Here is a 23,641-nt window from a genome sequence, read left to right as displayed (position 1 = left end):
GCAAATAAAAATGATCAGCTTAGCGGTGCCTGCTTTTTTTAAATTGTTTCCAGGATTTTTCTGTGCATCAGTTACTCAGTACTATCTATGTTTCAATAGTGCAAACTTTAAAGGTGCTTAATACATCACAAAAAATAAATCATTGCAAGAAATAAGCACTGATGTTAGCTTAGGAGAAAATCTTTTAAAGTGTTTTTGTTTTGCTAACAGAATGCTGCTATGTATTATTCATTACAGCCTCTGAGATTTAATTATTATTAGTGCTACTGATGATTGCTAGAAAAATAAACTGTAGCAGAAGGTGTCCGTCATTGTGTGAAGGGCATATATATGTTGTATAACTTAGTATACCCATTTGCATTAATCTCATTAGTTGCTCACAATGCAACTCCTGAACTGCTTCTTGCTGGGGAACGGGAGAGTGCAGAAGCGAAGGGACACATCTGCCGCAGCTGCTCTGCCCTCTGTGCCTGGTCCCCACGCACCTTCCTGGGCTTTGCGTTTCATAACACAGAGCTGAGGATGAGTTAATTAAGTCCATCTCTGGCTCTTTGCCTACACTTGGTCTGTACCTGGGGTTCCTCTTGTGGGACTGCTTGACCATTTTCAGACCCTTCCCTGCCCTTCCCAGCCCACACAGACTCATCCGCAGTATCGAGGCACTTGCAACAGGGAGGATGAAGTTGTTCTGTTGGGAACAAGCCCTGATATCTGCCTGGTGGCTTGAGGCAAACACAGGAAAGCTGCTGGAGTGAGTTTAAGAGGAAATCTTGATTCAGCAACAAGCAGTGCCTTTTAGCGTGCTCTAAACAAGACACACAACCTTGCAGGCAGAGCATTCAAAGGCTCTGCCATTCCACGCTCTCTCCCAGCCTCAATCATTGAGATTCATAGATGATTGGTATTTTCCTCACTCTACTTCAGTGTAATACAATCCAATGTAACTCAGTTCAGCCCTGCACAGTACATCATTCGTTATCGCGCCAGCCACACAAACAGCATCTTGCAGCATTTCCTGGGATTAAATAGCAGAGGGACTTAGATGCGTGTGCCAGGAGCCGTGGTGGTGAGGGAGGGGGTAGCACACCTTTCAACCCTCCCTGCTGCGTTGCAATTCTGCATCCACCCTTCTCATTCACCCCAAGCCCTCTATGAAGCTTGAAGCCTCTCTGCTAGCACCTAATTTACCCACTGGCTTGAAAGTCTCATTAATTGCCTGCTAGATCTTGCATGGCCTCTCTCAGAGGTGCCAGAACTACGTGTGATCTCTGTGCAAGGGTTTTGACAAAATACTGCAGATACGTTGCCTTTCCATTTAGTAACTCTGACATCCCTGGCTCCACATTTGTGGCTCTCATTAGAGTCCAGAGAGAGGAGGAGAAGAACGTGAGTTCTTTAGACTTAAATTCAATCTCTGCCCCTTCTGTCTTACGTGACCTTGTTAAATCACTTGGTCTTTTGAAGATTCAATTTCTCCATCTGCTCCATTAGGAGAAAGGGAGCCACAACGGTATGTCCGGCTGAGCATACCGGAGCTTATGAGCTACTCGGACACAGGCAGGGTGGGGATCGAATAAGGACTGGGACAGTGTGACCACCCTGTCCTTTGAATGTCTGCAGGCACACAGGGCAGTACTGTGACAGATCAAGTCTCTGGGCTTGGTGTTTCCTACTACATGGTGCTTCTTGCTCAGTCCTCTTAAGCCTCCTATGTCTCAAGAGACTTCGTCTCTCAGGTGGTCCCATGCCTGTGCGAGATCTGTTGCCTTCTCTTTAATCCTGAATTTCATCTCCCTTCTTAAAAGCATCCCCCCTAAATGAACAAAACGAAGGCTGGAAAAACAGCCAGGAGGCTACTACGAATCAGGAGGTAGGCTGTGAAACACGTCCCCCACGATGGGCATGTAGATGTTAACGGGTCCAAGCACGCGCAGTCTCTAACCACAGAGGCTGAACAACGTTCAGTGAAATCTAGAGCCCTACAAGGCTCCAAAGAAGGGAAGAGTATTCTAGTAACTTGCTTTTCCACTCCAGCTCCTATTGTGAGGTGAATGCATTAACTGCATGGAAGCACATCAAAAGAGAAAAAGCAGGAGCTGAATCTTTCAGAAAAGACAACAACAAAAGAGATCATAGGACAGCAGGACTGAATTGAACCAGGTATCCATCAGGGAGGTGAGGTATGGAAGAGGTTTGATGTCCTTGATTTGCAAGAGAGAACTTGAACACAAAGACACGTATTGAAATCTTAGCCAGTTCAGTGTATCTCATACAAAGCAGACACAAAGTTTGATACTATTTATTTTGTGTGATTATGGAGACGAGATCTCTATATATCCTGTCTCCTACGTTCAGATATGGAAGACATTGATTGTCCTTCTCCTGCCTTGCCCCAATTATTTGGATCCAGTTTTCCCCTCTCTATGTTTTCTGTAGGTTGCTGCCCTGGCTGCTGTCTTTAGCCTCCCCAGTGGCAGCATAAAATCTTTACTGGATTTTACATTACCCTTATACATGCAAAACAACTGCTATCTTCAGCAAAGACTGAATGAAGATCTCAGGATTTAGCCCAGCAGTTTTCTAATCTGCTTCTGGGACCCTTTACAGTGAAAGGCAGTAGATAAATATGGGATGGTTGGCTGAGTGGAGCACAGGCGGCAGGCGAATGGGTTGCTACAGGTCATAACTCAGTCCTTCTCTATTGCAGCAAGTAGCCCACTCTGTCCTTGGAGCCACAACGCCAAACGTTTTTATTGAACTTGCATGTTTAAAGGCTGGAGCTAATCTCATAAAATGGACGTGTAAAGTGCTGGACATTTACACTTGGATTGTTGAAAGCATATGGTCATGGGGCCACGGAGGGTGTTTCTCTGATTCTAACGCCGAAATATACATTACGTCTAAATTGACACTGAAAACTGACCTGAGCCTGGTATTAGAGAAGATTAAATTAACCCCCAGCAATAGCTCCATATTACAAAAATGGTTAGATCTTAATAAATTGAAAATGATAACAGCGGCAAAAGCTGTACATTTTCCCTCATGTTCCTTTATTGCTGTAACACTTCTTTCCAGTTTGTTGCTTCCGTGGGTTTTATTAGCACATTTCAGTGGAGTAGATTTGCTCTGAAGTGATAAAAGCTGACTGTAATCAGAAAGCTTTATGTTATCTGCAGCAAACAATGGTAAATGCCACCTGAGAAGGGCTCCGTTCAATGCCTTCATTACTGTGATTAGTCTAAGACGCTAGAAGATAGCAACAAACTTCAAACTTGCTGATAACAGACTTTGTTAAGAACACAATAAACATTGAACACCCTGTACTTCAACCTAGTAAAGAGACAACTCCACTCCAAACCACGACACCATGACTAATCAATATACCGCAGACCTGGCAGCGTTCAGTATATAACAAGGTCTCCTCACCTGTGGTCACGGTGAATCCACCTGGAGCAGTAAAAGTCTACATACCTTGTGGGCGAGAATTGATGCTCCGATTTAACAAAGCACTCGCTTCAATGCAACTTAAACATGTGCGTAAAAGCCAGCACGCGCTCCCTTCCTTTGCTCACCCCGGGCACAAGGGAGAAACGGGATTTGGCTGCTGCCGGACCTTATGCTGATCCTCTGCAAGAGGGGGAACACTGCTCCTGGCGATTAGGAGGTTTGGAATGAAGCAAGATATGCAACTATGCTGTACTAATAAATAATAAATGCTGCTTCTCCTTTCCCAAAACGTCTTTTTTTTTTTTTTTGTACAGTGTCTGTGTCAATACAGAAAAGTTTTCTGGTAGTTTTTTTTGTTTTGGCTGAAAGCCACAATCGTTCCAGGTGAAAGCGGTGTAGTGCTGGTTTACAACAAGTGTGGTTTGGCTCTGGAGGAAAAGAGCAACCACCAACAGAAAAACTTTCTAAATGGGCAACCAGCCCTACAGGACACCCCGGTGCTGTGTGCCAGGGAGGGGAGGGCACCCGGGGTCCAGCACACACCAGCGTAGAAACAGGCTTAGCTGGGGAGCCCTGCTACCGAAGGGAAAGGTAGCACAAGCCAGCCGGGCTATCGCTCTTCTTGGCACGGCAACAACCTTTCAGAATAAAAATACTCTAACTGCCAGCAAGAAAAATTAATTTTGTGCCTAATTTCTAAATACAAAATTAGTGTTTCTATCGAACAGATAAATCTCATTGAAATATCCCTTAGAATAACAGCAATCAAAGCTTTTTGGAGAAAAATCAGTTCCGATAGAAATATTCTGCTCAGGCTTAGCTACAAGCTGCTCAGAGTGTTTCCCCTTACCCCAGGAAACAGCATTTGGTTTTCTAGCCAGTGCCGTCTGTGCGGTGGACTTTGCACGCTTACTGCAGGTAGTCAGAGGGTCTGTGCCTACGTGCTAAGAATGGCACATTACCCTTATTGAAATACACTTGCTTCCTAGCTCTGTTGACAAATGCAAAAGGCAGAAATCTTAAATAGATCCGGGAAGAGCAATCCTGCTGCCAAAAGGTTAGTTTTGAAGCGTTTGACATTTTCTACCAGAGCTGAGCAAATCATTTATCTGATTAATTTACTTTCCTCTCTGTTCACAAGTTGTCCAGGAGCTGTTGCTGAGATTTGCTCAAATTCATTTGTTATCTGAAGTTCCTGCCTAGGTCTGCAGCTTGTTTATGGGCAGCTTGTTATAAGCAGTCACAAAATTCAGAGCCGTGTTGATTGCTCTTGATTGGGCATACGTGGCAGGATATTGTTTTAGCTCTCTGATGGGACGATCTAATCCTTCGAATTAGATTTCTGATGCGGATGCAAGTGAAATTTGTTTCCTGCAAATAGTCTTCGCTGTTTGCTTATAGGTCACTGCAGCTGTGAACACTTCTGCCGGTTCCCAGAACTGCTCTTAAGACTGCAAAGGGCTGTCTTGATAGTCCAGTCTGACCACGTAACGCAGACCATAGGAATACCATTCAGCTAGCTCTGCATCAACACTGAAACTTTAACAAGAGATTCCTTAAAAGTCCACCCTTGGATTTGAAGACTGTGAACTGGTGGAGAGCACAGTATATTCTATTACCCAATCTGATAGTGATAACTGGGGCTCTGGAAATAAACACAGCTTGGATTTTAAAGTACTAAAGCAGATGGAGAAATATTTAAATAAAAATTTCACGTGCCTTTTGAGAAGGAGAAAGTATTTCTCTAACTTAGTCTTCTGCCACATTTTCACAACATACACGTCCTACTAATTGACAGGTTAAATTTCTACCCCCAAAATACTGTTTTTCATAACGAATTAAAAAGTAATGCCACGTGATAGGAGGAATTACAGCAATATACTTGTATGCAGTATGACATCAAAGTGGGAATAATGAATCCAGGGTTTGCATAATTGAGATGATATATACTTGGGCTGGAGGGCTCGTCTCATTGTTCAACACTCAGCAAATAATTTTATAAAATTACATCCATATTTTTCTGCTTTGTAAGAATAATTTGAGTAACTTTGTTTATCCTTTCAGTAGCTCTTGGCACGTCTTGCTGATCTATGCATTCCTACAGACTCAGCGCCTGAGCATTTGGGTGTAGGGAAGTGTAGGCTGAGGTACTTTGTAATAGAGACAGAAAGGAATGGGAATTTCTGGGCTGTGGAAAATTCTGACATTTTGAAATAAATAACTGTTGCAAAGCATGATGAACAGTCACACTTGTGAAGTTTTCTGCCAACATTTTTGTCGGGAGTCTTGGTTCAGTGCCATCAAGACATGTTTTTTCAGTAATGTCCAATCGCTTTGGTAATACTAAACCAAAATGAACAAAGTCCAAGCGAAAGCTGCAGACCTTTTAATTAAGATATGATAGATTATATAAACCTGCTACACTTACTGCATTACAATAAGCGTGCAAGTAGAAGCTAGAAGAGCGGCAACAGATTAAAACCAGAAACGTTTTCCTTTCTGAAAAATGAGTAGAAGTCGAGGCAATGACTTTGAATCGAGCTCCCTACCGAGACAAGCAGCCCCGGAGTGTCGGGGGCTGTACATGCAGCAGGTGGGAGAAGCAGCGCCTGGAACAAAGTCATACTACGGACCCACCGCACTCGGCGCTTGGGTCTCCTAAAACCTATGCTGGTACTCAAAACAGAAAAGCTGCCTCTACCTTACACCACAGCGCTGCGTGGAGGTAAATTTTACCCCAAATGACGCTGTTTATGCATTTGTAGCTTCAATTAGAAATTGGGGTTCCTTGGAGCTTCACAAAGAATCAGCATTAGAAGGTAAATTGGATCTTTTTCTTCCTTTTTTTTGTCTTTTCTTTTTTAAAGATCCCATTTCTTTGCTTCACTAACTGACATTTTTCATGCATTCCCAAGGAAATAATACACCACAGGCATTAAAACTTGGCAGCTTCCAAAGACATTCACAAGTGCCTCCCTTTTACAGCATTCAATGGGACTTCACCCAGCGACGGGGCCTTTCTAGTGCAGCTGGTTTTATATCCAGAGTGAAAGAGAAGGTGTTTCAGGCTGCTCTAGCCATATGGAGAGAATTTCTGTGAAAAGTCACAGCTGGACTGACCCTATTGCAATAACAAAACCTGCCTGTTGAACAAAAAAATCCCAGTAAGCATGCAGTATATTACATACACAGCATCTCTCCACCTGCTGTGCATTACTCTTCTGCTCTGTGATATTACTAATATCAAGAAATCTCATATGAAATTTTTTATTGCTTGTGTAATACCAGTGGGGGGAAAAAAAGAAATCCCTTGGAGACTCTGTTAGAGGTGAATCAGTGTCTTTGGCAAAACCAAATCACTATGTATTTAAATAGTTTGGCATCTATCTTAAATTGCATTCGCAATAAATTATACAGAGGAGTGGCATTTGTACTCATTGAAATTGCCTGACACCTCTCCCTATAAAAACACTGTTGTCAGTTGACTATAATTTTGCCAAACTTCAGCAAAATTTGGGCTGAAATTTCCCTTGCTGTCAGTTTTCCTGAGACAGGTTTGCATCTGATTGCTTTGCTTTAAAATAGCAGAAAATACACGTCCAAAATCTAAACCAAGGAAATATACCTCCACGTCTGCCACCAGAGCAAGGAAATTCTGGGTTTTCCTTGTGTGTGTGGACCTGTGTGACCATGTGTACGTACACCCTGAGGATCTGGATGTTAATGGTAGGGCAGTAACCAAGAACCCAAGCCATGGAGCAGGATCCAACTGTAATAGGCAGCATATAAATACGTAACACAACAGCACTTGCTTCAGATGAATTATAGTCTAAGCAGGGCATGCAGAGTGAGTGGGATTTTTAAATGCTTGTGTCCTGGGAGCCCAAGTGCTAAGAAGATCTTGTTGGCATGGTGGGGTGGGTGTAAGTCGGTGAATGATACACTGCCTCTCTGCCTCTTGCATGCCTGCTTCTTACTTCTCATCACACATAGCGTATGTGGACGAGTGCAGAGCAAACACCATGAAGGACCTGGGAGGCTATTTAGGAAATCAAACTCTTCAACTTGTCCAGCTGCAATTTTAATTTAAAATTTGGCCTAAATTTAAAGGATGATTGGAATGAAGGCCTTAGAAAAAGGTTAAATAAGGTTAAACAACCCAAAGCCAAAACATTTTGTTTCACTTCATTTGAATATTTTGGTTGGAAATATTTTTATCTTGCTTAAAAAAAAAGGCAACAACAAAAAACCCCCCAGAGCACTGCCTTCCTTTCTCTTGTTCTCCTTCTCCTTTCAGGGCCCTTGCCTGTCTGACTCCCCCCTGCTTGTTTCTAGAGTGGCTTTATCAATCTCTGCCTCTTTTCTTTGAAGTCCTCATTGCCTCCTTGTTGAGCACACTTTGAACAATAGTTCTCTAATTGCTCTTCAGAGAAAACTCGTGAACAACCTGGAAGGGCCCTCTAGCTGTTTCAGGGGAAAAGGACTTTTTTTTCAGAAAAGGTTGTCTTTTAAAACTGAAGCTGAACTTTCTTCTAATATTCAGACTGTGAGCTATTTGTGCCAGTGACAGCCTTTTTATTCTGCATACATACAGCTCCTAGCACAATAGACGCGGAGCCACTGCGACTAGAGATTGCCAGAAAAAAAGATGCCACATTTTCCTTCAGCTGACCTTGGGATTGTTAAATTAGGGCACTCTGGAGAATATCTTGGGCTTACTATGTACTTCTTTTTCTTTGATCAGGACATCAAAGGACACAATGTCAAGTGGTGCTGCTCTAATGTCTGATCAGGGCAATAATCATGCACATAAAGATTGAGAAGTGCCATTCTGTTATTTGATCACCTTTGTCCGACCTTGAAAATCGCCTACTAAGTGCTGAGAGGAAGTGTCACGTTGTGACTATCATTAGAGCTTCTTGGTTAGGTGACCAAACCAAAAGAGGAGGTTTTCTGATGGGAAAACTGAAACTAACCATCTTTGAAAATTCTCTGCAATGGAAAAGTGGTAGAAAATTGCACCTCCATCAATTAAAAACCTCTCAAGCTGATTGATTTTTAAAAAGCTCTATTTAATACCTGCATATTTAGGTTTAAATTTGACGAGGCTAGACTTACACTGGAAACTTTATTCCAAACAAATCCCCTTATAGTATTTTAACATATTTATCCTAAGTATACAGTAATCTCCAATACATTCCCTGATCCCCATAAGAATTTGATGCCCCCATAAAGCTCTGAAACAAGGCAAGTTTTGGCTCCAGAAGGCTGTGAAGAAGCCTCTGCCATTGGAGTATTTCTTCAAATTCCACTGGAGGTCAGTGCAGCATTACAGTTCTGCCTGGAACAAGATGTCCTTTTTAGTCTGATCTAGTGCTACAGCTAAACACAAACCCCTGTAGAGCTGTTTTTAAACTAGATTTGTACAGTAATAAATATGGGCTTAAGAACTGTGTTTTGTGGTTATATTTGGAACATCCTAGCAGGGATGTAAGAATCTAAACTCATTTGGGTGTTATTTTTTTTTCTTTTCTTTTGTTGTTGTGGTGGTGGTGGTGGTGGTGGTTGTTTTTCAAGAGCTTAGGGTGTTTTTTCCTTACGAAGTAAAATTACTTGGAATACAAAAGGAACAGATTTTGTGACATGTTTCCATAGCTCCAGAGAAAGCATATCTTCTAGTTCCTGGTCCACTAGAGGAGCAGAGATAAGTGCAGTCCAGCACGTGCCCCATGCATCTGCAGGCTCTGAACCACAGCATTTTTTATAGCGATTTAACTGTGAACTTGCTCAAGTCGATGCTTTCCTCTCTTTGCTCCCTTATCTTTCTCCCTTTTCTGGTTGTAGGGCATCCACACACTGCACTCACTTCTTTTGACTGGGCCTTGCATAGAAAGGGGCAGATATACCTGAGTGAGCTCCAAATTATCCCCTTTGGGTTATGGCTCTCAATACAGGTGGTGAAACAATCCAAAAAGCTGCCAACAAAACCCACGCTAAGTGGTTTAAAGTTAGTTCAGACAAGCTATTGGGGCTGCAGGTGAGCCCTTAGGGCTTGCTGCATGTTTAGCTTTCCGGGGAACATGCAGCTCCCATGTGCGGTGTGAGCACAGGGTGCCAGGCACATTGTGGATCTCCTGCCTCCCTGCGTGGCTGTAGCACAACAGATCCTCGAGCCTACAGCCCTGTGCTCCCACTGGCCGTCAAAGACAGACCCTCTGAAGTACAAGAGCAGAGAAGAGTAAAGAAGGGAAATCTGGGTCCCGGACACTGCAACAAATGCTTGATCGAAGTGCTCGATGCATGTGGGCTGCATTACAGGAGCAAGGGTAGCAACACCGAGTAGACATCATCACGGTAAAGAAAACTCCCAGCCAAAGACTATGGAGTCCCAACAACATAACCCATACCAACCAGTGCAGATGTGCCAGTCCTGCTTCAGAAAAACCCAGACACCACCGACCAGGCGATACAGGTCTACCTGAGCTTGGCGTGACAGCAATAGGCTTGCTCAGGCATGGCAGCGGTCTGCCCGGAGGCTGTCTGCCTGCTGGCCGGGCAAGGAGGAAGAGGAAGGCTGGAGGATTCAGTCCATGCTCCGCTCCCAGCTGCTGCCTGGGAGCAGCCTAGGCACAACCCACGGGCTTGCTGCAAAAGCAGCATGCAATGAGCAGGATGTTTCTGCCCTTGGGGTCTTCAGGCAGGTCCTCAGTCCGAAGTTTTACTGTTTCTGTTACAAGGACCTTGTTCCTGCTCATTGGTTTCTTTTTCAGCTATATTGGCCAGAGAGCTCATTAGGAAAAGGGGCCGTAAACAGCAGGTTTCCCCCCACCATCTGTTAAAAGGAACGCTTCAAACCTCTGGTTTTTTGCATCCTTCCTCCCTTCCCTAAAGGCGGATGGAGGTGGAAGCTTGGTCTGGCTGAACTGGCCGTAAAGGACACTATGTCCTGAAATTTTAGGTTTCTCTTTAATACAGGGTATTGAGTTTAATTCAGCTGAGTCAAAGCCATGTTGGCAGTGCTAGATTAGACAGGCTCAACCTCCTTTATACACTCAAACACAGATATTTCAAAACACGCTGTTTAGACCATGGAGGATTTCTTGTGTTGGAGCAATCTCATAAAAGAAACGCTGACAGCTGTATCTACTGGTTAATTTAAAACCCAGCTGGAACAAGGCCTGGGCAAAATATTATTGTGAAGTGACTCTCATTCGCGGTTGTTCCATTACTGAAGCAACAAGTTTTACCACAGGCTGCCCCCCTTGTGTCCTTGTACCCTGTCTTAATTTCCCTCTTGGTTCCTGCAGTAATATACTTCTGCTCCGGAACATCATATCACTGTTTCCCCTCCTGCTCCGAGCCTGCTCTACTCGGCCCGTTTTGCATATACAGACCCTCGTAGTCCCTCAAGCCTTTCCTTCTGGAGGGCTGTGCAATGCCTCAGAAAGGTTTCTTTTACTCTGCTTTTGCATGTGATTTCGCAGCTCCCCGTCATCCCCATCGTCCCAGCGGGTTACGAACAAGCGCAGTGCCCCTTTGCCTGCATTGTCGTGCCCAGCCGACGGGGCTTGGCTCACTCTTCTGCCTTTGCAGCTGGGTTTAGGGCTCTTTGGGCAGCAGTCGTGTGGGTTCCCAACCAATTCTTTACCCCTTCATTCACCACCTCCCCGGAACCATCCTATCTACCGGTGTCATATTTCCCCCAAACAAAGGAACTTGGCGAGTGAAATAGATCATCTCTTCTAGTCTTACAGATCCCTGCAACAGCTGATTAACATAACAGTATTTTCTCTTCTAAATCCTATGATTCCCATGTCTTTCTCATGCTTTCATTCAGCAAAGAACTCCTTACAGGCCAGAATTAGGAAAGCTGGAAGCTTTGGCTTTGTTTTCAGAATTAGCAAGTCTCTTTCTCCCAAGTAATTTTGCACAATATATGTTTTATACTTCTCTACCCCTTTCCATGACTTATTTTATGCTAATAGTTCCCTAAGTATTATTAATTAGTTTTTTTTTTAAGAAAGAGAAAGTTCTTGAAAGTTAATTAAAAGTTGCATGCAGTAATTGTGCAAATGTAGCTTTTCCATTCTGAAAATTAAACCTTTATAATTAAAATCCGATATTCATTTAAAGATTCAAATGGGGTGTTTATTACTCATTTATTATTATTTATTTTTTTGCCACTTCAGAAGTGTAATTGCTCCAGCAGAGGGAAATCAATCCAGTCCCAATGCTGAGGTCCTCCTTCCCTCTTGTGCCCTCTCTGGGAAATGGGGCATTTCCATTATCCCGATTATGTCATCCTGCTTGGGGAAATGATTGAATCCTGAGTGGAGGACAGGGACACGTGCTTGCACGTATCTTGATCTCCTCCTCTAACAGCCTGTCACTTTTTTTTCCCCGAAGATGTAAAAAATTTGTTGTCTTGTTATGTCAGGGATGGAATATAGATTTCAGAAGCTATCAGCATCTCATATTTGCCAGCAAGAGGCTACTTACTGTACATTCAAATAGCACCGAGGTTGCAAATCAAAACAGATACTGGCTCGGCAAAGCCAAAGTTAAAGAAACATTAAGGGAAGGGTTCGGATGCTGGTGTAAATCTTAAGTGACTCTGTTCACCAAAGTGCATCTGTCAGTGGCACGTCTGGCTGGGGCTGGATTGTCCCCGTGCCCCCAGTGCTCTGGATGGGTGGAGAAGAAGCTGTGCTAAAGATGGCTGAAGCTGTGCTCCCAGCTTGTTTCCAGCACTGAAGTGCTCCAAGGGACACGGGAGAAGAACGGTCAAGATTTTCAGAGGTGACTCCTGTTTAGTTGTCAAACTTTAGACACCAGGGAAGGGACACAATTTTCCCTACTTTGCATTTCTTGGACATCAAGCCTGCTCGAGGAAGCTCAGTTGGCTGTGTATGCTTAGGCATTTCTTTAGAGTCCCTCAAAAATCCAAGTGTAAAATCACGTTGCAAAAATGCAAGAGGCCCAAGCCCAGTCAACCTCCACTAATTAATGGGGACTAATTATTGTCTCCCTCTTTTGGCTCTAGAAGTGGCCCAATCTCAGTGGCAAAGTCACCTCTTCATGTACCAAGCAGGGTGTGAACGAGCTTGCATAGGACTTAGTTGTGTGTTTCAGAGCTCAATGATAAATAGATATACATCATTATCATAAAGTTATTCATCATTGTGCTGAGCTAATGTCACCCATTTCTCTTAGAATGGCTTTTGCCTCTGTAAAATGCATAGCACGCAAATAAAACAAGAGAGCGCTGTAATAACCAGCATATAATTAATAATTATCAATAACGAATGCATAATCAACACAGAACTTTTCGTGATATGTTTAGGAAATGGCCGGTCCCCTCATGCACATCCTTGGGATGCTATTTTTACTGAACAAGTATTTTGGGGGTACCGGAGACATAACAAGGAAGAAGCTTTGCTAAAAAGCTAAGAGGAGTCACTAGGAATTACCTAAACATTTTAAAAACTGGAAACATTTAGGTCAAATGTAAAAAGAAAGGTTTTAGCAGCAGAGACAGTGCTGTGAGCAAACAGAATGAACTCCAGTAATACAAGCATCACCAACAGAAATAATCAAGAATAAACAAAATCCTTGTTGAATTAGCACAGAGGGAGATCTCGTTTGTCCTTGGGCTGGATGATATGAAGGAACTTTTCTAATGATATTATTATTACAATGCACTAGAGCAGCACACTGAATCCCTCATCAAGATAAGGGCTGTTATTGTGGCAGCTTTCTAGGATGGGATGTGCGAGTATTACAAGAGAGACCCAACTTAAAGAGCTTACAGTCAAAACAGACAAGGCTTTAGAGGAGGGGCTGTCATCTCAGCGCGGGGAAGCTCAAGGTTACAGCGATACCTGGTACCTGATCCGGGAAAGCAGGGTGCATCACCGTGAGCATCAAAGGCACCATCCTCCTCCTCCCGGGGGTGCGCCCAGCCCCAGGGTGACCCTTGGCAGCATCCCAACGCGGCACGGGAGTCACCGGTGTCTGCTGCAGGCTTGGTGAAGTGCTGGTTGTCATCTTTGCCATAGGAAACTGCCCTCCTCCTATCTTGTCTCTGGAAGGCGGTGACTGGAAATGGGCTGAAACAGGGCAAAATAAGGTAATTGCGTTTTAGCCCAAATCAGGTCCTCTGGCTTAGTCGCTGCAGCAGAAGCCCAGATGTAGACTAGGACTTATTATGCCCAACTTCAGCCCTTTTAGAGCTGCATTTAGTCTAAGAGTTGTCTCCAGAAATGCCTCCAGAGAGTGGCAATTCACCCCAGAAATGGTTTGCAGTGGTACTTGAGGGCTAGACACCAGTTTTTGAACATTGCATTTAGGTCTGTTGAATCCCAGCCTTAAAATCCCTCCCTGTGTGATTTTGGAGATGTCACTTAACAGCCCCGGACCTCAGTTTGTCTCACTGAGGCTGATATTTCTAACTTTTGAAAGAGAGAAGAATCATTCCTGAATATTAACCACTGTGTAACAAGGACTCTGATAAAGATGATTACAGAAATAAACCACTATTTGATAACCAAATGCAAAAAAAAAAAAAAAAAAAAAGAAGAAATTATTATTCCCCCAGCATTATCTGTGTGCTCTGCACCAGTACATTTTAAGGCAATCTCAGCTGAAAAGATAAAGACATAGCCATCCTTATAAACAAGGATATTTCATTCAATAGATAGAAAGCTCTAAAGGGTTCCAGCTTTGCTGAAGCACTGAGACACTGAGAATTGAAAGAGGTGGGGAGAATTAATTAGACCTCTGATATTATCCTGGTAAATAAAAGTAATAAGCGAAGCTCTGAAAAGGAAGACCTGATTCATATTCAAACATTTACAGAATAAACAGCTGCTGATTCTCCTATCTAGCCCAGTCCTTATCCTTTAAGGCTGCAATAAGTGACCTCTTAATCCCAGGCAAAAGACTGCATGAGCATCTGGAATTGAAGAAGAAAGCATATTTCTTTCACTATTCCAATTTCCACTCAATTTCAGTATAAAGTTGTTTGTGTCTTTTTTTTTTTTTTTTTCAGTTCCTACAGCAATGTGTGTTTGATGATGAGATTTTGTGCATCTGAACACTTTTGCAGCCTCTTTTTTTTTTTCCCCTCTAAATAAAGACATGCCTGACCTCCCTACATCAAGCAGGAGTACTACAGTCCTTCAGCTTGGTTATATCTCCATTGTACTGGCCATGCTCTTAAAGCACTTAGAGCAATAATTTCTTGGCATGATGGACAGACTCAGCAATAACCTGATCCTGCAATGCACTGAATAAACACTTTAGCATTTAGTACATGGACACTAATGTGCTGGGAAGTAATTGCTTAGAGGTTCCCAGCTTCAATATAATAATGCAGGGATTGCATTTATACAGCATAGGAAAAAAAATTGTTATTGGCCGAACTTCCTCTCTCCCATTTTGATTAGCGCAGTAGGAGAGAGATGAAGGTAAACACGAGCTGATCCTGGGTTACCAGATCCTTTGAGCACTGGGGGTTGTATTCGGACATGGCTATGCTTAAGAAGTGGAGTAATTACACCGATTTTGGCCCATTTACTCTGATTTTACACCAGCATTCCTGAGAGAAGTGCCTGACCATTAATATCCTCCTTCACAATAGTAATGCTGAAACGAATGAAAGATTAAAAAGCCTATGCTAGCTTGGCCAAAAAAAAGTATCTTCTACAGTAAATACATAAACATGCAGGCAGCAATTCCCCGGGTGAGCTGAGCTTAAAAAAAGCTCAGCGGAGTTAGCAGAAGTAGAATGAACTGTGTAGAAGCACCAAAGTTTTGCATTTCCACTTATGCGAATAATTACTCTAGCCCTCATCAACATTTCTCTGCTTAAATAGCATTTATAAATTAAAGACGCCTAAACTTTAAATGGAAACTAATTTAGGTATTTTGTTTGTTATTAAAAACTTTTTCCCTGGACACTTCGGGCTCATAAATGATTATGAAACAGTTTTGCTACTTTCTCTTTTTTTTTTTTCTTCTTTTCTTCACCTTCCTCCCTTCCTAAGCACTGCAAATGACTCCTTAATGGCACGCAGAGTGGGGTTACCTCTAGGATACAGAAATGCTGTTTGAAAACATTTTCTTTTTTAAATATTTGATTTTAGAGCTACCAAAAAAAAATTTCAGAGGACCAAAATAAAATAAAAAGAACAGCTTTCCCAATGTATTATTAATACCAATAAATGGGAGCTGGCGGATTTAAAAGCCAAGATGTAATGCATTTTCCTGGAGCAGTGAGCCTTTAAACAAGTTCCAGTTATTGAGATTGTGTAGTAAAAACTGGTAAAATGAAATATCTTTTCAGATAGGATAATAAAGACAGGCTATATTAACATACCCTTCCCAGGAAACACAAGCACAGAAGAAACATTAGCTGCTATTCTTTATAGACTTGGTTGTGGGAAGGTTGGCAAGTGACCTGCAGAAATTCATTTTTAACTCTCTGTTGCAGTCTGGAAACATCTTGATGAAAACACGTGGGCAGGGAGAGCCATGGCTCTGCTCAGCTTGAAGTTATCTCCGGGGAGGGATTTTCTCAGCCGTGCGTGGTGCCTCTGGGTGGAATATTTCCTCTCTGCCTGGAGAGTCAGCACGAAGCTTTGCATCACGTTGATGCTTTACACCGACACCTTCACGGGGCTTCAGCGTGTCGGAGTCGGTCACCCGCTGCACAGAAAGGGGTGAGGCGAGCACCTTGTAGGAATAGAAGGAACGAGATACCAAGGGTATACCTGACCAAGGAACCTTGCTGCCTCATTCTTCACCGAGTGAGGTCCACGGCTCCTGTGCTCTGCCTCAAAGCAGAAGCCCGGCCTGGCACTGTGTCTTTTCAGGGAAACTGAGGCAAGAGTATGACGGCACTGGGACATACCAAAGACTTTGAATTAAACTCTTGTTAAGCCTTCGCTCAACTGCAAAGCTGTCAGAAGGACTAATGCAACCAACGAGTGCTAGGGGACGTTAGGCCAGCCCGTGCAGAGGCACGACTGAAGGATGAAGAAGGATGGTGTGGAGTGAGGGAAGAAGATGCCAGTGATGGGATGGGAAAGAGTTGGATGCCAGTGGTGGAGTGCAGCCCTTGACCGAGCTGTCAGTCAGAGCAGCATGGCTTGTTTTACACTTAATATCCCTGCCCTGTCACACATTAAAAGCATGTTCTCTAATTGCCAGTGTCCCCCTAGCATCTTGGCAATTTGTTGCTCTCAAGTTTGTTAGTTCAAACATCACTTATGACACCTTATCTCTAAGAACATCTTTTATTTTACCTCCTGCAAATACCCCCAGTATCTACACAATTTTGTCTCCAGTGAAGACTGATGCAGAAGTATGGGTGAGTTACTCTGTGCTTTCCATACTCTTAATTGCTCCCCTCCTTGCAGCCCGTGGGAAGCTCAGAAGGAACGAACTGCTCTTAATGCACTAAATTAATCTCCTGTTATGTACGTGTGTCCAGCACATTTTCCTACACATTTCCAGGCAGCCTTTCCTGCTTTCATCACATCTTTCCTCTTGGCCTCACTAGGGAATCTAATGCAGATTTGCTGTTGCAGGAGAGGGCAACTAATCTCTTCTACCCGAGGTGTCCACCTGATAATGCCTCCCCTGCTGCTTTGCCTGTAAACAAACCTTAGCTCACCAGGTAAAGCTAGGTGCCAAATTTAAGCAGCTAAATTTTCGCAAGAAGTACCCCACCCAGTACCACTGTGGCAGTCAGATGCCTGCCTGGCTCTTACCGAAATGCAACTGCTTTAAGCACTTGTGAAACATCTCATCTGTGATTGCACAGGGAGCCTTCCTGCTGAGTCTGAGAAAATGAAATCCATACTTTTGACTTTAAAAACCTTTTTGGATAAGTTTCCTCATTTTTTAAATTTATTATTATTATTTTTAAGTTCCTTTAAAAAAAAAAGTAGTGTCCTGCTGCTAGTTTCTGTTCTAATTCTACCTCCGCTGCGGGTGGACGCAGTGCCACCGCACTTGGTGGTGCTTAAGGTAGAGGGTCAGCTGCAGCCAGTTCTTCAGCTGCAGCCCGGGTGGGGAGCATGCCACGAGCAGCCTCCCTCTGCTTCCCAAGTCCTTCAGCTGCATGCTAAGAGCACAACGGCAATGATACATCCGAAACTGCTTGGGGAAAGAGCATTTTAAAGGTAAAGAAAGAGATTTAAGGAAGGAAAAAAAAATGAGCAGAGATAAGGCTGAGACAGTGTCAAAGAGATGGAATACACATCTTGGAGAAAATCTAAAAGCAGATCATTACCCCAGAAATACTAGCTGTAAGCAACAGTTTGCAATGCAGAAGGAATATTTATCCACCAATGTTTTGATAGTCTATTTCTTTCTGTTTGCTTCTACTGAGGGGTAATATTATTCAGAGGTTAGAAATGGAGGTTTGGAGGTGGCCGTGGGATGCTGGTGTCTAATCCTAACTCTGCCCTTGCTATGTCATGCTAGCTGACTCATTAACCCCACTGAGCATCAGGGACCGGGCACTGTTGTGCTTGGAGCTGCACACCCCCAAAACAGAGAGAGTACTTGAGCCAAAGGGTTTGTATACACATGGGAATTAATCTGGATAACCAAAGACCAACTGTTTGGGGTCAGACTCAAGGTCCCTTTGAGTATCTCCTCTCTAACAGTGGGTGCGTTGAACAGGGTATTTACAGAGCGCTCGCTGCCCTGCTGCAACCCTCCAGCTTCCACGGCTTCGCTGCTCAGGGGCCTCTCTGACCCAGAAAAGGTATTTCGTCTGTAAAAGCAAGAGACAGGCTGTGAATTTAAATTCTGTGGCATCTTTTCTTTTGCAGTTGGCATGCCTTATTCCTGTTTAGTTTAGCTCACTTTCAAGCAGATTAAACTAAACTGGTACACAGCACTCTTATTATAGAATAAGTGCTCACAGAGAGAGCTATTCAGGAATAATTATTCTGATTTAAACATTTCTGAATAATTCTATGCAAAGTCAAGTTCTGAACAGAGAGACAGCGGGTTGATGTGGCACACAGATGGGGGAGCACAAGGAGCCGTAATACAGTGTATGAGTATTTGTGCTGGCGTCCCTATTCTAAATGTTAACACATCCAGCCAGGAACAGAAACACACCAGGTGATCAATATGTCCAATGAAAACTAACATGATCGTGGTGAATTCTGACCATTAAATATGCCCAGCTAACTCCTCCTGAATGAGACACATAGCAGAGCTTACTCCCCCAAATCATTTAGCAAATAGGTTTGAATAATGAACGCAATCCAGAAAAATCACCATCTGCTTATGGACAATTTGCAAACAGAAAAAAGTAGCAGCATTCTTTTAATAAATGATCTGTTATGAATTATTCACATAGCTCTAATTAACATTAAGATTCCTAATTTCTCCAGGCAGCCTTAGTGCAACAATACTTTGATTCCTCTACATTTTCCATCCAAGACCCTCTAAGCACTTTCCAGACATTCAGGAGGTAAACCCCACAGCCCTCCTCTGAAGGAGACCGTGTCTTCATTTGGCAGGGGATGAAATGGAGACACATCTAATAATGTGTTATTCTGCAACTTTTACTCATTTATATCAATGTGCATGTCAGCTTCCGCCCTTTTAATTTGCAGTCATTTTGGGTCTTGTTTTTACACTGATGCAAAAGAACTCTGCAGGTGAGTGAAAGTGGCGATTTAGAGTATGCTTGAGTGTCACAGGGACACAAGATTTGTCCTTTGTATCTCATTTCATAGTGGATTGCTTTAGCTTTAACTGCAAAACGATCACTGTAATGTCTAAGGTCCAAATTTTCAAAGGTATTTTAGTACTGGAGAACACAAAATAGGTGCCTAAATTGCCATGGCAATGTAAGTCACCAATATAGTCGGAAATAAATTCAGAGGAAAATAGAATTTTTCCTATTTTTATGGATACAAAACAAGTGTATCTACCTACATCGTTTTTACCACCACTTTACTACAAATGCAGAAGTCTCGATTTGTGACAAATTGTCTCTTTTCACAGATCTTTTACTAAAGCAATGGTACCTTTTTAGTGACAGTATTCCCAACAATGGAAGCTGCACATTTGCAGTCTGAAATTATGCAGTATAATGGGTTGTGAGTCAGCATTACCCACTTATTATGGTAGGGGTATGGCTCCTATATTGCTATTTGAGCAGAGTAGATTTACACCATAGCAAACCCCTAATGTGTAGAGAACACTGATGTTAAAGTGAGCCTTAATTCTGGCTTTATGGAAATTAAATGTTAGGGTTTTTCATTACAGACAAGTTGGGCTAAAAATGAATCCTCATTAACAGAATGCTGTGATATACGGTTACATCTTCCTTGTTGGCCAGAATGTACCATCTCTGAATTTAGCTTAACAATTTCATATGGCATTTTCCTGCTCACTCCTCCTCCTTCACAGTTCAAGAATAGGAATAGCTCTTATGGCTGAAGGACAGAAGTTGTTTTTCATTAAAGTATCATAGTTTAGAAAAAACCAAGCCAATCCATCTACTCTCCCTCCATGTCGTTAAACACACTCAGCATGCAGCATCTCGGATGCCTCGCAGGTGATGTCCTCAGCCATCTTCAGAGTCAAGTTTGCTGCTTCCCTCATCTCTCAGACTCCTGGCTCCCCAGCAGTTCCACGTTGCCTTCTCATTTCCAAATCAAACACATCTTTATTAACCTCTGACTTTCCCGAGTAAATCCTGAGGTTTCCTCAGGGAAATAAAAATCAAAGCCTTGTCATATTTCAAGAAATATTTGCAGCTGGTAAAAAGGAAGGCACAATCTTGGTTTTGTAGCTCAAGGAGAGAGGGTCAGAAAACTTTATAACCTGGGTGTGCACCAAGCCACAGTGTATGTGAGGTAAGAGCCTGGTGTCTAGCTATGAGTGTTACAGCCTTATAATACAAGGCTGCCTGACAGGGAAGTCGAGATGATAAGTTCTGCAAGATAGGACAGAGCCTGAAGGTTATGATTTATAACTAGCAAAGACCTATCCAAGTAACACTTTATTTGGAAACAATATTTTTTACCTCTTGGCAAATCTGGGACTCTGTCTGTGCTGGGGACCTTAAGCGCAGTTCTGATGCGAGCTAAATGATCGGTAATAATTAAGTAACAAAAGCCTCCCCAGAAGAGGCAGTGTTTAAAAACCAAAACAGTTCAGGCATAAGCCTTTTCCCCCTGGGCTACCGAGGCAGACGTCACCAGGAGATTGCATTCCAGCCTTACCTGGAAATTGTAAGTATATAGAATAACATTCCTTCCCTCCAGACTTACAAAAAGTAAGAGGGCAGAATGTAGATGTCAAGGATGGTAACTACTTCACATTGTCATCATCTTCATGGATATTTGGTACCATGTACGAAACGAGGGCAAGGGACTAGCTGTGTGACTGCTGCTGCTTTTGCATCTTGCTGAGATTTTGAGCAGGTGAACACAGACAGCCTCCACTTCCTCATCCGTAAAACCGGAGTAATGCACACAGCGATCGTCACAAGGAAGGCAGAGAGTGAATTCAACATCTTAATTTCAGTACTCATCAGCATTTCTAGCTGGGCGAGCCTTTACAGCCTGGGCCATAGGACTCAGCTCACCGCGCACACACAGATGCCTTTTTATAGCACTGGAGTCACTCTCACTACCTTCCCATTTTGCTGGGATCTTCCAGTACCCCGATGCTGGGAGAAGCTGCTGTCTCTGCCACCATACTGCCTCAGTCAGTCCCTTGGCAGGGATGTTCCTGCTGACAGAAGCTGGGGCTGTGAAGCGTTGTCTCCTGCCCCATCCTCAGGGCTGGCACCTGGAATGCTTGAGACGAGTGGTCTGGCCAAAACGGTGCCTGGCGAGGGAGGACTCCTCTGGGGCAGCGTTCCTCTAATTCCTGCACTCAGATCCAGACATGACCCAACGTCCCCCCTGCTCGGATCCTGCTCGGAGTGATGCAGTGGCACGGTCCCAGCGTTTCTGCAGCCTTATGCCCGTCGCCGTGCTCTGACTTGCAAGCGAAGGAGAAGAACTCTCCCCTGGCTTCTCCTCCCCAGCTTCTCGGCTCTGCGTACAGCGAGCAGGTCCCGGCGGCATCCGAGTTGCCTGGCTGAGTCCTGTACGAGTCTCTCCTCCTTGCGGAACTGCTGTGGTAAATCAGCATTAAACTACAGTCTCTGCTGCACCATAAAACCTTTAGCTCTTTAGCACCAGTTGAGAGGCAATACCACTCTCAGCCTCATCAGGAATGGTTTCCTTTTACAAATGTTCACTGACCGTAACTGTCCCTGTTGCCTCTCTTCCCTACCCTCACTCGCTGCATCCAGCCAGCACTGTACTCTGAGGACAAGTGATGCTAGAAGGAAGTGCTTTTTTTTTTTTAAAAAAAAAAAAAAAAAAAGAAAATAGACAACTGTCCATAAATCTAGTTCTGCCTGATCATTGCTTCCCTCCATCTCCCTCTGGCATTGTTGGAAAGTGGCTCTTGGAACAACCTCTTAAAAATGTATCGGCAAGAAGAAGGGAAATTGTTCTCGGTGACAACAATACTGTACACATATTTGTATATTTATTCTGAAGATCAAATTGATAACAACAGGTCCCTTCATGCCTGCTGATTTATCTGCTGAACAGGTATCTATGCCGTATGCACCGCATGGCTATAACTGTCATGGCTGATATAGGGATAAGATGAATAACCTCTACAGATTTCAGGTACAAGTAGGGAAATGTAATCATAACTCACTTTAGAACCAAGTGATACATATTTATACTTTGCCTATCACAGGCTAGCAAGCCTTTCCCTTTTATTTTGCATTCATGGACCTGTGATGCACATCAATCTTTTTTTCAGTTTGTTAATATTGTTGTCACTCAACTGAAATTTATCGTCACATGACTTATGATCAGGAGACAGTTTCATCTGAGGAACATTCTCGTAATTTACCGTATTCAAATTTCCTCTCCTGGCTTTACTCTGCATCGCAAAGACCAATACTTTGCTTGGTTCAAACCTATTCTGCTTTTTTCCTCCCAAACTAAAAGCAGTAAATGTCATAACTATTTATAAACCGAACAAGAACAGAAGTCAAAGTAGCAAAATAAAATGGATATAACCTCTTAATCAGCCCCACAGGATTTAATGGATGGGCTCAAATGCCCGTGGCCGATTTCTCTTGGGAGGCTTGGCCTTGAAGGACCCTCTTTGGATCATGATTGTCTTCCCCATGGCAAAAAGAGTAGAAACAACTTAAAGTGCAGCAGCCCTGTGCAAAGGCAGTCAGAAAAGCAGCTTTGCCTATTTTGGGCAATTTTTTAGGGCTATAGAGTCCTCCTGCACTTCTAGTCTCACCATGCTTCCTCTGGATTTTATGCCACAAGCAAAGCAGCAGCAGGGCTGCTTTCCCGGAGGGCTGTGCATGGGATGCAGCTCCATCCCTGCGGCTGAGCTGGCGGTTTTGGGCTCTCTGCACCCACACGCCTTTGGGGATGAGGGCCAGCTCTGCTGGACAGGGTGAGGCCATTTCTCCTGTGCCAGCCCCAGCTTCTGCAGCTCATGCCAGAAGAAGGGTAGACCTGGCCGTTGCAGAAAAGTCTCCACCGTCAAACTTCACTGAGGGAAGAATTTAACTTTTCTTTCTTTCAATCTTTTTTTAGAGATCATAAATATTTATGAAGAGCCTGTCAGTCATTTTTAGGGTTTCTGACTGAGTGTGTCACAAGAGAAGGGCTTTTATGAGGATTTATAGTAAATTGCAGTAAATTGTATTCCTGTCAGGGAGCACAGAGGAGTTACACGATGTCAGGGGAAAGCAAGCAAGCTCCACAGTACGGCAACGATGCTATAGGGTGAATCTGTCCCTGCCCCAGGGGTCATCAATGAAGCCCGTGCACTTCTCAAGTGTCACTTCAGTCCTCAAACTTCAGCGAGGTGCGCGGTCAGAAGAAACTCCCTCTTCTTGGGCAGAAATCACAGCAAACCGTCCTAATCTGGCAGGTCAATTGCTTTACATGATTTCTCCATGGCAAGGTATTACCTCTACACAAAACTGCAAGGCACACCAATGCCAGATATTATATCCAACTCTAACACTCCTTTAACTGCATCCCAACAGGAAAACAGTCCTGAATTCTCACACCAGCGGGATTTTGGGACTTTAAGGGATGTAAAAGCA

The sequence above is a fragment of the Aquila chrysaetos genome, chromosome 24 (genome assembly GCF_900496995.4).
Source record: "Aquila chrysaetos chrysaetos chromosome 24, bAquChr1.4, whole genome shotgun sequence".
Lineage (NCBI taxonomy): Eukaryota > Metazoa > Chordata > Aves > Accipitriformes > Accipitridae > Aquila > Aquila chrysaetos.
The sequence above is the reverse complement of the archived record's forward strand: the minus strand, read 5'-3'. Positions refer to the sequence as shown.